General features: G+C 37.6%; 1 protein-coding gene across 1 annotated transcript in view; it reads left to right on the forward strand.

Annotated features, from left to right (window-relative positions):
- Positions 1–5,837: 5,837 nt before the first annotated feature.
- Positions 5,838–17,005, forward strand: part of clcn2c (chloride channel 2c) — a 96,567-nt gene continuing 85,399 nt past the window's right edge. Inside the window, exon 1 of the mRNA XM_039765178.1 lies at positions 5,838–6,062. The gene's annotated coding sequence lies outside the window, so the exon portion shown is untranslated. The remainder of the gene's footprint in view (positions 6,063–17,005) is intronic.

The raw sequence follows: 17,005 nt of genomic DNA on the forward strand, positions 1-17,005 counted from the left end.
GGTTTGACTAAATTTCAATTAGATTGGATTGAAGAGTTATACATTTTCAGATTATATAGCTTATCTTAATTTTCAGCAGTCTGACATAAAATAGCCTGTAAAACCATATTCTGAGCCTGCTTAATACAAGTTAATTATCTGTATAATTTTTGTGGATTAAAAGATAATAAAAGATAATGATTAAGTACATTCTGGTAGCTATTGATCTTCAGTATTTACACATACAGTACATTTCAATCACAGGTCACTCAACCAATATACAAGATCAAAAATGAATGTGTCCATTCATATGTTCAGTTTGCTTAATTCAATCAGCAGAAATGCAGGGTTGAGATTTAATGACAAGTCACATTATCGCTTAGCAAATACCTGAAAGGAAGCTTTAGATATCCTAAAATGCAGTTTGGCTTTTCAGATATCTGAAACACATTTCAATGTATCTCAAAATATGTTCCCCTTTATTTTAAAATGTCAGGAATTAATCTTTCCTTTCATTATATCTGGAATACATTTAAACAATCCTAAAGTGATGTCTAATAAATTTTAAGGTATCTAAAACTGGTTACTGCATGTAAATTGTTTTATTTCTGGTCAACAGGCCTTCCATTCCTAATAAAAAAAAAAATCTCAAAATGTATTGCTATGTCTTAAAATGGTTTGAGATATCATGGAATATAGTTCAGATGTGTTGAGATATCTGGAAAAATATTCATGATACAATAATTGCATTTGAGGTATCTCTGAAATTATATTAAATTATTTTAGAAAACAACAAATAAATAAATAAAACTGACTATCATTGTGAAAACATCTTTTTCTGATATCTTGAAATCATATGTCATCTGTCTAGTTACACATTTAAATATATCTCAAATGGAGGAGAAACCCGTTACAAAGGAGCCAAAAAATGACTGCAATATTGAATATTTTTTAAATCTCGAACTTGAGTCAGTGTGGCGATATATGGAATGCACTTTGAGGTATGTTTTGAGATATCTGAAATGCACTTCCAGATATTGTAAAATTTATTTCCGTGTGCATTTCTTAAAGTAATTTTCTGTGCTATTCCAGTTATCCCAAATTTTTTTCAAGATACATTATAATAATGGAATATTCTATTGAAACCAGATGAAATTTTAAAGGAAGTCTTTTTGAAACATCCTGAATGGCAATTCGGATATCTCAAAATAAAACACGGTTTAGATTTCCTGAAATTTTTCGTTTTTAATGTCGAGGTATCTTAAAATGCACATCTGATACCTTATTCACTAGAATGTCACTTCAGGACACCTTGTTATGTTTTTAGGATATACTGTAACATACCTATTATTAATTATACAGTATGGCTATATAATATTCTGTAAAGCGATTTCTGTCCGTCCGGCAGCTACAATTAAAGGAAGCTTGCGTCCAGTTTCAATTAGCTGACGCTTCTGCACATACATTTAAACAGTAAGTAAGCTAATTGGCCATAATATATCCGGGGCAGGTCCAGCTAGTGTGCATATACTGTACAGTTATATTAAAATTTCTTGAATATCTATAACGTAATAAAATGTTAATTTAGTTAAAATGCATGCCGAGATAATCTCTTTTAACTGTTCATTTGTCTCGAGGAAAGCAGTCCACCGCTGGGAACACTCAGTCACGCATCTACAATCACTCAGACCAGGGCATTTCCAGCCTTCAGTTAATTTCATCTGCATGTCTTTCAAGAGTTGGAGGAAAAAATAAACATTCCATGAAAAGAAAAGAAAAAACTCGAGGAGAAGGTGCAAACTTCACACAGAAAGTGATCAGATTGGCATTCAAACCTTGAACTCGGGTCATGAAATCTGATTACTGTGAAAAAATAAAAAAAAACACAAGAAAAAAGTCATCTTACCATAGATTCGACTATGCAACTTATTATAAAGTTTGTGGTTTTCAGGAGACGGCAGTATTCAAATGGTGTAGACTGCTTCTCAGCAAAAACTATTTTATTCTCATTAAACTATTTAATCTGGAACAACTGCATAGAGGTGGGGACTTGACATTTGCGGAAAGCTTCGCCTTGCGAGCACTTAATCTTGCTTCCGTGTGTCGCTGTGGGCCTCTAGCGTACGTTCCGTGCATCACACAAGCTGCTTAACTCGAATCGCAAAACGACTATTGAGCAGGCTGTAAAATTGGAGTCATTTGTGATAAATGACTCGCATTTTTGTTAATATTCTCTATTTATGCTATTACCACCGTCAACAGAATGTAAAATATTTACAGGTGAAACTTTTTCTTCTGCTATTTTCTGTGCATCTGGTCATCAGTGCTGCCGCATAGTTGCGTGAAATATATTGCAAGAACCAATCTGAGATACTGTTGTACATATTGCGTCTCGCATTTCTTCGAGTTTTCGTGGGTTCTGCGAGTGTAATTCCCAGGAATGCTCAATTTGTCTGCTGGATAATAGCATGCTAAAAGCTATCATAGTTCAGTGAAGAGATGATGTTTTTTTCTTAACTTGATTGCTCACTGACGCACCTCTTTGCACTATTCTGCTTAGTGTAGAAAACCACGCCCATTGTTTGAATACTTAGGTAAGAAGCGTTTTTGGATCCATAAGAAATGGTGTTCCGACAGTTGTTTGGGACACATTTTGCCAGTGACTTACTTTGTATCTTCTAGGCAGCTTAAGCACTGGGACTGGCTCCAGCCTTATTCCACAATTGTCCATGACTCTTAAACGAACAAGGGGGTTCAACAAATGATTTAATGGATGGCAGGATGGCTGGTTGTATACGGACAAACCGAACACGTGAATTACACTCTTGGAAATAACGGTTCTAAGAAACATTCTATTCTGGGAAGGGCACTTTGCATATTAAACGGGTTCTTTGGTCTTTGAAATTGTTTTAATACGTGCACAATACGGAATTATTAATGTGAAATCTGTACTTTTTGGCTGACGCCTTTATCCAAGACGATTTACAGCATTCGAGATACAATTGATTACATTTTTTCCCTAATTCGAGTACAAGCAGTTGAGGTGACATGTTCATAGTCACACAGTGTCCATGAGCCTACAACATCTGAACTTAAAGTCCAAAGCCTTAAACACTACGCCATCATGCCTGGCTATGGGACACTAACATCAGGAAAACCTCATGTGTTACTGAATATATTATTGGAGTTCGTTTTAAATTATGAACCCATTGATATTTTACAAATCTGTTATCATCTATGTATTGCTATTTATGGACCCTGTTACGAATCTAAATAAAGATTCTTTTTGGAATCAATTGTATTGTTCTGATGAATCACTTTGTCGCCTTTATATTTGAAAGTGAATGAGTTTACGAAACCCGGACACAAATTGCATATCAATTAAATTATGTAATCTTATAGGCAAATGTCTTGCAATAAGGAAATCCTAACAAGCCGAAATGGAAGAGTTGAAAATGATTTACAGCAGATGACCAATGTTTCTTACTGAATTCTAAAATGAGAAACATGTCCCACGTGACCTCACTAAGGGTATGCGCACCGCACCAGGTGACACCATTAGAATGACTATAAAGTATTTGTATAGTGTTTCGGGTTGAAATCATGGAGGACCACCGGGACAACCATCTTTCAAACCAAGGCACACACACATACACACACACACACACACACCGCAGTGGGTGACACCAAGCCTAGTGACGCCACTGCCCATCCCTTCTGTTCTTCAAGCCAATTGTTAAACCAGAGTCCGTTTACCGATGTAAATTGTAGGAACATTGTAAATTAAAGTCACATATTTATATTTTACATTTATAAATTTACATTCTCGTTGCAAGTCCATAAGTTAGAGCCCATTCCGACAGCACTGAGTACCAAGGCATGACCTATCTTTGGCTGGGGCGTCAGTTAATTGAGGGTTTGTGTTTATTACAAACATTGTCAAACCTCTCTAATTTAGTTCCAGGACATGGGTGCCGGAGCCAATCAAATAATTACTGGGTGCAAGGCTGAAAAAAACCTGGATAGCGCCCTACATCAATGCAGAGTCGCTAGTAAACGTAACCAGCATGTTAATAAACGTTACCAGGTGAACATGAAAGTTAACGAAACCAGTTAACTCTAATAGAGGTGCCAAAGTGGTTCTTCATAGCGATGACATAGAGAAACTATATTTGGTTCCCAAAATAGCCATGCTTCTGAAGGTGTCAGAAAATTTTAGATCGGTAACAGTTTCCAGTAAATAAATAACAGTGGGAGATGGAACTTTTATCTAAGCTCCCAAGCTGTGGAAGAATCTGCTTGCTTGAATATAAGATGCCCCATTTGCCTTCAGCTTTTAAATCCAGGCAGAAGATTTACTAATTTATTTAGCATACCCCGATTAGAGCTGCAGATTAACAGATTAATTTACTATATTTCTGATTGTTAGTCATTTTAAAATAAAGGTATTACAATAAATATGAAGGATTACTGACCTTTGTCTGTTCAATTTCTCATCTGCTGCAAACTTGGACCCACTTCTGTTTTGCCAAGCTGCCCTCCTGCCCGTGGGAAAGACATTAGAAACACGGGAGTCTTCATTGCGCCGACATTCTCTTATTCCTTCCATTTATTTAACTCGTTCGTTACCGAATTGTCTTGTTTCTATTCTACTCTACGTATTTAAATTGAACTGAAAAATTAGGTAAAAGTGTACACGTTTCTTTTGTCCGTCAAAATGCTGGTTAACGCAAATCGACGCGAGTGGCATGGCCCTAGGGGCATGTATTCTTTAGTGATTAGCCTCAGAGTCCAAGCAGAGTATCTCTTGGATATTGAGAAACATAAATGCTTCAGTGATTCAAGTTCTGCTGTTAAATAAGGATAGTGCAATTGAGAATTAATTGTTCGGGTGGCCTTCTCCGTGTATTGCAGAATCAAAAATGTTCAACGATGGAGGAATAAAGTAATTGAATCTTTGGCTGGATCGCTAGGTGTAATTCGATATTACATGCCTGGTCCAGAGGATTCGTGTATCAGACACGCTGTTTAATACATATGTTATGCGGAATTTACTGTATGTTATTTTAGTCATGATGGATTTTCAGCTTGCTCTGGAAAAAAAAAGTTTGAATTTATATTTCACCCACATTCACACATGATCCCTGCCAGCAACAGCCCCTCGAAGCCGTGTGGTCAATAGTCAAGAAAGACTCAATGCATGAATCATCCAGCAATGAAGGGCTCAGTAACTTCTCGTGCCATCAGCTACACAGGAAGCCCTGTGAAAGACAGAGATGTCCTTCTACTGGAGTATGAGAATGGAACAGCCGGTGTAATACTCAAGACCAGGTATGACCTTCAAATATCGCATCAATAGAGCCGTTTGAGGATTCGATAGTATTCTAATAGGATATGCTGTCAAACGGTTACTTTTCCCAAAATTCGCTTCTTCTGGTTTATGATTAATATCAGACGAGTTTGGAGAAGTGTATAGTTTTTGATTAGGCTTGCGTATTTATTGTTACTGCGTTTTGTCACGTGGGGGCGCTGTCCTCCCATTTGCTCTAACGGTTATAGACTGCACACTCGCGTCACCCTGCGTGGACTTCACGGAATACTGTGCAATACATAGTATTTCCAATGAATCTAGCTAATTTGAAGTACTGCTCAGAGCGACTCCAAGAGTGGCATATTATCGCTGGAGTGGACCATTCATTTGCGTTTGTATCGGACCTCGTAAACGCGTAGCAGAGGTTCAGAGTGCCGCTGCACGTCTCCCGCATTGCAACAGTGGATCAATGTCCCCCACCCACTCTGAGCCTCAGGCAGCCAGGAGGCTGATTGTCTCCGAGTGGGGATAGTAGACCCGAAGGGGGTTTTGCACTGTGGGCTGCGCTGCTTTAAAGCTTCAAACCTGTGCACTGCAGTTTTAGAGCTCTACTGCAGACACGCATCGATTCGGTTCATTTTCTGAGGTTATTTTTGGGTTTGTCGGAGGCGTACTCCAATCTAACTTCTCTCCGTTGTCGAATAAATGTGATGGAAAATGAAGCACAGCGGAGCCAAGTAACTGGAGAGGAGGAAGAAGAACCATCAGAAATGTGAGTGTCACATCGATCACTTCTCCCAATACCTCCCGTTCATTACGTTCGGGACATCCTGTCGCTGCCTTAAGCATCCTGTAGTACCGAATGCTGCACGTCTACTTGCTGGATTTTAGATGGGTATGCACGCTCAGTACATTCCTGACAAGCGAAGCCACGAACTCGGCCCTAGCCACATTTTGTCATGGTATCCGTATTGCTTAGTATCACCCCATCTCCCCTACCAAGTGTTTGTCACCCTAAACCACATCTCACTTCTTCATTTCGCCAACCGTACTTTAGAATGGTGTGATGCTTGCGTCGCATTCTTTTTATTACAGATTATCAGTGATGTGAGCTTGGTGACAAGTGGTGCAGTGATTAGCACTGCACTCTCAAAACTAACTTTACATTGGCCTTGTACTGAAAAGTGAGCGGGTGTGTGTAAATGAGTACATCCGACCATGCAAATAATGTGGTCTTAATGGCACGTTACCGCGTTGTGAAGTTCCATGTTATTCAGGTAAGGATCCTTTGCATGCGACGTTGATTCTTTGGACTTTGGAAAGGTTCCTAATGTGTAAAGAAAACAAATATTTAATGTATAGTATGGTAGCGGGATACTAAAAGACCAAGATCTCCTGAACCTAGCCTATCGCCATGCATGCAGCAAGAGTCCTTTTAAAATCAGGAACCCATTTGTATTGCACAACTATGTTATCATTTATATTTACTGTGCCTGTTATGCATCTAAAACTAAAGGCCTGGAATCTTCATGTGGATGGTTCTTTTCGGAAGCAAACATTGTTTTCCCATACATAGCACCTCTCTGAAGAACCACTTTGCACCTTTACTTTTAAGATTTTTAGTAGAATGCCATTCTGTCTTGTGTTTACTTCTGTTTTGCTCTGGATGCTAAGACAGACTGAGCCAGAAATGAGCCATTACTGGAAAGCAGGTTCACAGCAGCAATGAATGAAGACTGACATAGAGAGAAAGAGAGAGAGAGAGAATCATAAATATGGCAGTCAATAACAAATCAATCATTCATCCACTTAAGTAACCCACTTGATTATGTTTTTAGTGTTTGATTAGGAAAATGAGGGGATTGGTATAGGTTACCCATGAGGAGCGAGGCCAATTTTTGAGGATGGTGAATTTACATGCTTATTATTTAGTTATTTAAAGGGCTTCTGTAAAAAGCCAAATTATTATTAGGGACAAATAAAGTTCTATCTATGAATATTATATAGATGAAAAGTAGTCACTGTAAAGCACACCAGTATTGTGCAGGTCTAATTTTTTTCTCAGGGCTAAGGGATTGGCACATGAAAGACTAACCCAACACTGATAAAAAGAAGACCATCAAAGTACTGTTGTAAGCTTGATCCAAGGATGAGGTGAAACGTTGAACAAAGAGATTTTTTATTACAGATATAACAAGTGAAACAAAGTACATGACTGACAAGACAAGACTGCAGAGTTCACAGAAGAGATAATGCAATGGGTTACTGGCAAAGAAAGCCAGACATGACGCTACTAAAACCTAATTCAGGGAGTACTATTGTTTTATAAGTGACCAGAGCGTCACTATACCAGAGTCAAAGACGCAAAGCTAATTATGAGGCTCCGTTATGAAGGTGACCACTGGTCGTTAAAGGTGAAAGGCCAACATGGGCACTATTAAAAAATTTTAATGGGCAGTTGCTTTGAGTGCTGTTTGACTGAATGGACACAGATATCTTTGAAAAGTTTCAAAACACTGTCTGGAGACATTTTGTTTGACTCACTCCTGCTTGTTATTGAACGCCAAAAGCAACAAGGATCAGTTTAGCAGGAATTTTCAACATGAGTGGTTTTGTGTAATACAATGAATTGTTCTTCATTTTACATAATACCCTTCATAAAGTGCACAATCACAAGGTGCTTTATAAAGCAAAAAAGAATATATTTTGAAAGAGAAACATTGAATAGAAAAAGTTGAAATTAGACGTAAACAGTACATTTGAGAAGACGAAATGGGAATATAGTAGAAATTAGATCAATACTGTTTTTACAGAAATGGGATGACATTTCCTCCTCCCTCCCACCAAGAAACAGACTTAACTTTTTGATTCAAGATCCAAGATAACAATTAAGTGAATAAGTGATTCTATGAGCCAAAACACTAGGCATTATATCTGCATAAACACAAATAAACATAAAACAATTGCTGTAAACAATGCAATACTATACAACCCTTCAGACTTGACATGCTGGCCATTTTGCCTCCAGTTGGCTGATAGCTGTTATGCTGTATGTGTGTGTGAAGAGTAGAAGATCAGCCAGTTTTGTTTTGGAACAGAAGCTGTGTGGTGAGGCACTGTCTCCAGCAGGTGGTGACGATACATCGTGTTGCACTTTCGAAAAGCTCCAAGAATGCTGTTCAATAAATGAAGAAACATTTGTTGCAAAGAGCCGCCTAATAAGCAACCTTTACACACAAGATTGGAGCATGCACTGATACAGTATGTTGCCGCTCCCACCAAGGTAGAAAAAAAAAAATCCCAGGCCATTTATAAGAAATAAAGCAAAATGGACATAAAATAGAAAGAAAAAAATGCATGCATATATATAAAAGCTTAATACCAAATTGTAAGCAAAATGGGTAAGCATTCAACAGACAAAAAAAACCTTTCTTTTACTTAATAAAAACAAGTCAAGGAAATTTCCATGGCATACTGTATGTAAGGGCTAATAATGCACAAAATCTTTCATTTTTTAACTTTTTTTTTTTGCAGACTTGAGATGAACCTGGAGGCTATCCGATTCATATATGACACATGTCAGGAACCAGTCTGGGATGGTACACCAGTCCTTCACAGGTTGCACTTGCTCATTCCTACTGGGATGGCAAAAAATGCCAGTTACCCTAACCTGAACAACTTGGAGATATTGCAGGAAGCCAAAGTATCTAGGGAAAACAAATGTGTGCACAGAGAGAAAATACAAACTCCTTATAGATCATGGTTCAAGCTAGGCATTGGACTATAGTCCCTGGTGTTGTATGGCCTGGCAGTAAATCCATTAAATACTAATGATGTATTTTATTGGAATTATGTTGGAGAGTTTGCTGTGTAAAGTAACTTAATTTAAAACATGCTCTTATAGGATTCAGGTTCAATGAAGGTGCTGAAGGTGCTGTTTCACGGGTTAGGAGAGCTCAGTTAGAAACCATGCCCAGTTTCTTCCCGCTGGGATTTACCTGGGTATTGTGGTTTCTGTCACATCCCAAGCACAGAGGATAGGATTGTTGACAACTCTGTACTGGCCAAGAGAGAATCCGACTGGATGCGTGTACGGCAACGTGACCTGCAATAGACTACTAGTCTATTGCCTAGTGCTATTGGGATAGGCTCTGGTTGTGTAAGCTCCAGGACAAGAAAAAGCAGATTTAGGAGACAGACACCTGGATGAATTGTGTAGTTAAAATCTTGCAAGTTTTAAAACGTCAGAACAGGCCTAGATCAGTATCCAGAATAGGTTTAAATACATAGTTCACAAACACGTTTCATATTTTTTGAGAAATTACTGTCTATAAGAAAAATTGCATGTCATTGTTTTTCACACAGAGCCCTCTAGTTTTAACGATTGCCAGAAAACCCTGACCCTTTTTACGCAAGCACTACAGGTAAATATTAACAAGGGGAGCGGAGGGCATTGTTGTTTTTATCTTTCCCTTGTAAGATGGGCAATTTACTTTTTAAACAATGCCAAAGTTTAGTCAGCAAACACTGAGCAGTCAAGTGATTTATCAGCAGTTAAGATGAGCTTATCAAGTTTCAGTACATCTTGCTTCACTGCTGGTCCAGTTATATTCACAGCTCCTAAATTAATGTTGCAATGTATATAAGAACAGACAGAACAACAAATCCCAGCTCTCAAATCACACAGACCTGAAAACAGGGCCCAGACAAGGCCAGACATGTTAACTGAGGAGTGTGCCTGTGCTGCTGCAAATATTCTTGTTAGACTTGTGGGACACTAGTTTAAAAGCAGCAGTAAGTTATATTGTAATTGCTTGAGCAAAATGTTGCATCAGTGTGAACATATTGTTCCAGTTTGGTAGACCTGGTAATCTTTTACACCATTTAGTAATTAAAATATACAAAAATTGAGAAGGAAATATAGTAACACCCCCAACACCAGTTTCTTCCCATGGTTTTACATGTCTTGCAAAACTGTGTCTTCCCATACGCAGCACTGATTACAAATGAACTTCTGTTAACAATCAGTTTCATCACAAGCAGAGCCTCTGCCACTTCGAATATAAATAATTCATGACCTCTCCATTAAATTCAGTATGAATAAATGATCATTGCACTTTAATGTCACTGATGCTTTAAAAAGTAAATCAGTTTAATAAATGTACAGTATCAATAAACAGCAATTTAAATGCAATTAAAAATGGAAGGACAGGTAATGCTAGTGTGTCTACTTCACTAACTCAGTAAAAGCAACACATTTGGATATGGAGAAAAACAATGTCACTGTACAGACATATGTTTGACTTCTTGTTTGAAATCCTTCTATGTGAAGCATGCATGTTCCCACTAGTTTGCAAAGATATCTCTCAGGGACTATGTTTTCAAGCCACCATCAAAAGGCATATTCTTTGGTTGAATGGCAGTATTGATTCAGCTTAACGGGCTCAAGCGTGTGCTTTGGCAGCTTGCTGCCCCATCTAAACATGTTTCTTACTATATCTGTTAGTGTCATTATAGAGTCTTTACTCTATTTCAATTCAACCAAGAAGAATTAGATTCAGAAAATATAGGTACTCAAAATTAAACCTCTCTATTCTTCTTGCAAGTTTGAGTAAAATATTATACAAATGTATTGCCCTTTCTGCATTTCTGTAATTTAACACAAATGTTAAAGTCTTCAAATAAAATGTAATTTTATATAAAGGGCACCTGGGTAAAAAATAATAATAATAATAATAATAAACTTTTATCCAACACCAATGTACTCTATGTGAAAAAGTAATTGCCCCCTAGTCAGTTTTGATTAAAGGAATAATTACAGCTGATTGAACACAGCCAGGCTTGATTACAACTAGCCCTGCTCAATATAAACATCACTTTTTTGGGCCCATATCTTTAAATTGAAAGCACAAAAATGCAACAAGCACATAATGCCAAAATCAAAGAAAATTTATGAAGAAGTTATAATAAGTTATAAGAAGTTAAAATGTTCACATTTATTATTTTAAAAAGGGCTACAAATTAATTTCTAAGGCTCTTTGACACCACTGAAAATAATCTCCAAATAGAAAACACATAGAAAGGTAGAGAATTGTCTAGCTGGTATGTCAAAATTACTTCAAAATAATACATAAAATAATCCAGGAATTTACCAAGTATCTTTCAAAACATCAAAAGAACTGCAGACTTTCTTTTTCTCTAGAAAAGTCAGTGGTCATGACTCTGCTATCTGAAAGACACTGGCCAAAAATGAGCATCATTGGACAATCTCAAGGTAGAAACCCCTGCTAATGAAAAAGAAAATAAATATTCATCTTGTTTGTGAGGCAGCCCTTTAGAAAATGACCACACTATCTGAGAGAGTGTTCTAAGGACAGGTGCAGGAAAAGTGGAACTTTCTATATGACATGGGTCCCATTATGCATAACATAAAGCAAACACAGCATTTCATAATAAGAATATGAAACTAAGAGGGGTATATGATGGTGGTAGTAGTGTGAATGTATTAACTGTGCACAGCAGTAGGCATTTTGAATATAGATGGAATCAGGAAATAAATCATAAAAAATAAACTAGCCAAGATCAAAAAGTAAAGCTTAGTCAAGGGGCAGAAAAAGTTGAAAACCAGAGAGGTTTTTTAAAAGCTTAAAGAAAACTTGGATAAAGAATGCTCAGTTTTGCCATCTTACAAGTGCTCACACCAATACTGTTACTCAGCAAGACCTGTGGATGAGTTTGTCTGGCAATCTATGAATGTGTCTCTACCTACATGTGCTGAAGATAGTGGTGCTTATAAAAATAAAAATAAAAAAACAAGGCGGCACATTGAGAGAACATATTTACAACAACATTTATTTATATAGCACATTTTCATACAAATAATGTAGCTCAAAGTGCTTTACATGATGAAGAGAGAGAAAAAAAGACCAAAAAATAAGAATTATAATAAGGGAACACTAATTAACATAGAATAAAAGTAAGGTTCGATGGCCAGGGAGGACAGGGAAAAAAAAAAAAACCCAGACGGCTGGAGAAAAAAATAAAATCTGAAGGGGTTCTAGGCCACAAAACTGGCCAGGCCCCCTCTAGGCATTCTACCTAACATAAATGACCTCACAATCAGTCCTTAATGTATTCAGGGTTCTAATGGAAGAACTTGATGATGACAATCATGTGGACTTCTGGCCTTTAATCCATTAATGTAGGGACATCACGGTGCTTTGATTAGGTGGTGGTGGTGCAGATCACCACCACAGAAAACCGGAAAAAGAACAGAAGAGAAACTAGGGGCTAGTACAGATTTTGGAGCCACCATGAATAATAATGATAATTATTATCTGTATATTGAATATACAGATTATGGGCGGCACAGTGGTAGCACTGCTGCCTCGCAGTAAGGAGACCTGGGTTCACTTCCCGGGTCCTCCCAGCGTGGAGTTTGTATGTTCTCCCCGTGTCTGCGTCGGGTACTCCGGTTTCCTCCCACAGTCCAAAGACATGCAGGTTAAGTGCGCTGGTGATTCTAAATTGTCCCTAGTGTGTGTGTCCCCTGCAGTGGGCTGGTACCCTGCCTGGGGTTTGTTTCCTGCCTTGTGTTGGCTGGGATTGGCTATGGCAGTTAGGATATAGCGGGTTGGATAATGGATGCATCAGGATGAAGCTATGAGAAAGCCATGTTAAAATAATGTGTTTTCAGCAGTGTTTTAAAGTGCTCCACTGTATTAGCCTGGCAAATTTCTATTGGCAAGCTATTCCAGATTTTAGGTGTATAACAGCAGAAGGACGCCGCACCACTTCTTTTAAGTTTAGGTCTTGGAATTCTAAGCAGACAATCATTTGAAGATCTAAGGTTACGATTTGGAGTGTAAAGTGTAAGACATTCCACAATATAAGATGGAGAAAGATTATTTAAGGCTTTGTAAACCATAAGCAGTATTTTAAAGTCAATTCCAACTGACACAAGTAACCAATGTAGTGACATCAAAATTGGAAAAATGTGCTTGGATTTTATTTTCCTAGTAAAGATTCTAGCAGCTGCATTCTGCACTAGTTGCAATCGATTGATGTCTTTTTTGGGTAGTCCTGAGAGGAGTGCTTTACAGTAATCTAGCCGACTGAAAACAAAAGCGTGAATTAATTTCTCAGCATCTTGCAATGTTATGAGGTCTAACTTTTGCTATATTTCTTAAGTGTAAAAATGCTATCCTAGTAATCTGATTAATATGTAATTTAAAATTCAGGTCAGAGTCAATAGTTAATCCTAAATTCTTTACCTCCTTCTTGACTTTTAATCCTAATGGATCAAGTTTATGTCTAATACCCTCATTATATCCATTATTGCCAATCACTAAAATTTCTGTTTTCTCTTAATTTAGTTTGAGAAAATTACTGCTTATCCATTCAGAAATAAAAGTAAGACATTGTGTCAGTGAATCAAGAGTGTTGGGTTGTCAGGCGCTATTGATAAGCATAGCTGTGGTAGCTCACGTTATGCCCCGAAATAATCTGACCTAATGGAAACATGTAGATCGAAAAGAGCAACGGACCCAGGATAAAGCCTTGTGAGACACCATATAGAATATCATGCGTCTTTGAAGTATAATTACCGCAACTAAACAAAGAATTTTCTACCAGCCAGTATGGATTCAAACCAATTTAAGACACTGCCAGAGAGGCCCACCCATTGACTAAGGCGATTTCTAAGAATATTGTGATCAATGGTATCAAATGCAGCACACAGATCTAACAGAATGAGAACAGATAAACTGCCTGTGTCTGCATTTACCCGCAAGTCATTTAGTACTTTAACGAGTGCGGTTTCTGTACTGTGATTTACTCTAAAACCCAACTGAAACTTATCAAGAATAGCATGTTTATTGAGGTGGTCATTTAGCTGTATAATGACTGCCTTCTCTAGGAAAAGGCAGGTTAGAAATAGGTCTAAAATGTTCAAAAGCAGAGGAGTCCAGATTATTTTTCTTCAGCAGGGGTTTAACTACAGCAGTCTTAAAACAGTCTGGGAAGACCCCCATATCTAATAACGAGTTTACTATGTCAAGAATACTATCAATTAGCATGCCCGATACTTTTAAAAAACTTACTGGCATTGGGTCAAGGACGCAGGTGGAGGCCCTCAGTTGAGAAATTATCTATACAAATAAAAGGCAAAGCCCTCACTGACTCACTCACCACTAATTCTACAACTTCCCGTGTAGGTAGAAGGCTGAAATTTGGCAGGCTCATTCCTTATAGCTTACTTACAAAAGTTAAGCAGGTTTCATTTCGAAATTCTACGCATAACGGTCATAACAGTCAACAACGTGTGCCATGTTAAACTTTGTTATTTATGGCCCCATCTTCACAAAATTTGGTAAGCGGCTTCCCTGCGCTAACCTAAACCAATGTACGTACTTATTTCGGTGGTATGACGCCACTGTCAGCCGCCATATTGAACTTTTCAACAGTCTTTGTTACTTATGGGCCCATCTTCAAGAAATTTGGTACGCGGTTTCCCAATGCTAACTGAATCCTACTTACGTACATATTTGCGTCCATAGCAAAGAGCTCAGTCACCGTGTGAGGCGGCATTGGGCCGTCCGTCGCTCCAGTCTCTACATTCTCTTCCTTGCTTCGCCACGGGATTCACGTTTCCCTGCTGATAACTACAGCCTTTTTATTTAATCCACGGCTTCTCCGCAGTTTTATTGTTCATTTATTACGATTATAGTTATTGTTTAGGTATTTTAGACTTACTTTACAATGTTCAGGTACCCATTTCCTTTATCATTCCAACCATACCCCCATTAACATTTCTATCGAGGTGATCACCATCGATCAAAGAACTGTCACTTAAAGAGTGGTTTCCATGCCCAGAGATGGCACCTGCCTTTTCCATTCTCTTTGTTACATATTGCACAGCCATATCAGGCTCACTCTTGATATCCGGAGGAACATTGTGTCTTATGTATTGAATGACTGGGACAGGTTCAAGGTGTGGATTGATGACGGTACAGGAGATAATTATACTACACAGGAGCACTAGAAGAGTGAAATGCTTAAGCCCTTCACCTATGCATCTGCATGTGAATTGATGGCTGCCGGTGAATTGTTCGGTTGTCGCTTTCAAGTGTACCAAAATGGGCAAATACTCTCAAAAGCTAGATGCGAAGTTATCGATGAAACCGGTTGTATGCTTACAACGCTTGACAGATGCCGAATGTCACTTCAACACAACAAGTCCTACAAATACTAACTTAATTGAAACAAACCATAAAACTCAAACCGATTATGATAGCAGCAATCTAAGCTGTGAGATTTGAGGCAAGATTGCTTTTCACATGGCCAACTGTATGTTGCATGCTCAAGAGTAAGCTCAGCTCACATCTTGGTCATATTACAACCGGAGGGCCGAACTGACAACGTGGCATACAAAGAGATCCTTGACAAATAATTATTGGTATATTTTCCCTCAGTTTAAAAAGATTTACTTTTCTTCTTAATAAAAATTTTAAGGCATTACTTCGCTGCTGCAAAGTGCAGGTATTTTGCTAGTTTTATATAAATCAGGTAAATCTATCCTGGTGAAAGAATTTAATTTGTTTATAATGGAGTACCGAGGTGTAAGATGATCCGTATTGGGGAGATGTACTATATTATTTCTAATATCATTACTTTTTTGATTACAAAATACAGCCAAAGCCTCACACGTTTTCTTTTAAACACCTTTAGAAATGCATCATATGAAAAAACCAGTATGACTCCTTGAGTTATATCCTGCAGCATTAAAGCCAGATCTGCCAGGCTGCAGGATAGTTTTTACCCCCAAGCTGTCAGACTCCTTAACACTATGCTGCCACCTGGAATCTTCCACACTGCCTCAACCACCTCTAAAAACTCTTTCCTGCAAAGACAAGTGTGCAAGTAGAAAAGAACTGAAAATCTCATACTGTACTGACCTTTAAGTATTTTGACACTCTGATATCCTTCTGCTGTGAAACATTCTGACCTGTCACTGTTTACACATGTCTTAAACAACTATTATCATACACTGATAATTTCTGTATTATTTATATCTATTATTTATTATATTACATATATTTTGACTATATTTACAGTATGTATCTAGATTGCAAATACCATACATTGCATCAATGTTCTTATTGCTAACTACACGCCAATATTGCTGCTACTTCTCTGTCTTGTCTTGTCTTTGAACAATGTCTTGTCTTGTTTGTGTTTTAATTTTAAATTAAAATTGTATTTTTAATTCTATTTTTAATTTATTATTTGCACTTCATGCTGTTACATTGTAGACCCTACGCTTCGTAATTTCGTCTATCTGTATACTTGTATATGGTTGAAATGACAATAAAGTTCACTTTGACTTTTGACCTCTACAATACACTAAAATGAAGGGGCAAAGGAGAAACTGCAAAAAATTAAAAATAAACTCCAGGGGTCTCATTTATAAAGCTTTGCATGGATTTGAAAGTGAAAATATGCATATGTCAAAAAACAGAAAAATATGTACACCAGAATAATTATGAATTATAAAAACAGACATTGTCACATTTCTATACAATTTACCTTTTATAAATCACAATCATCTAGTAAATGTGCGGATGTGAACACACCATGAACCCTGCCCAGATGCCACCGTGAAATAACCATATATGGAACATGTTAATCAACCTCAAATATAAAGGTGGGCAACAT

This window comes from Polypterus senegalus, chromosome 1 (genome assembly GCF_016835505.1).
Source record: "Polypterus senegalus isolate Bchr_013 chromosome 1, ASM1683550v1, whole genome shotgun sequence".
Lineage (NCBI taxonomy): Eukaryota > Metazoa > Chordata > Cladistia > Polypteriformes > Polypteridae > Polypterus > Polypterus senegalus.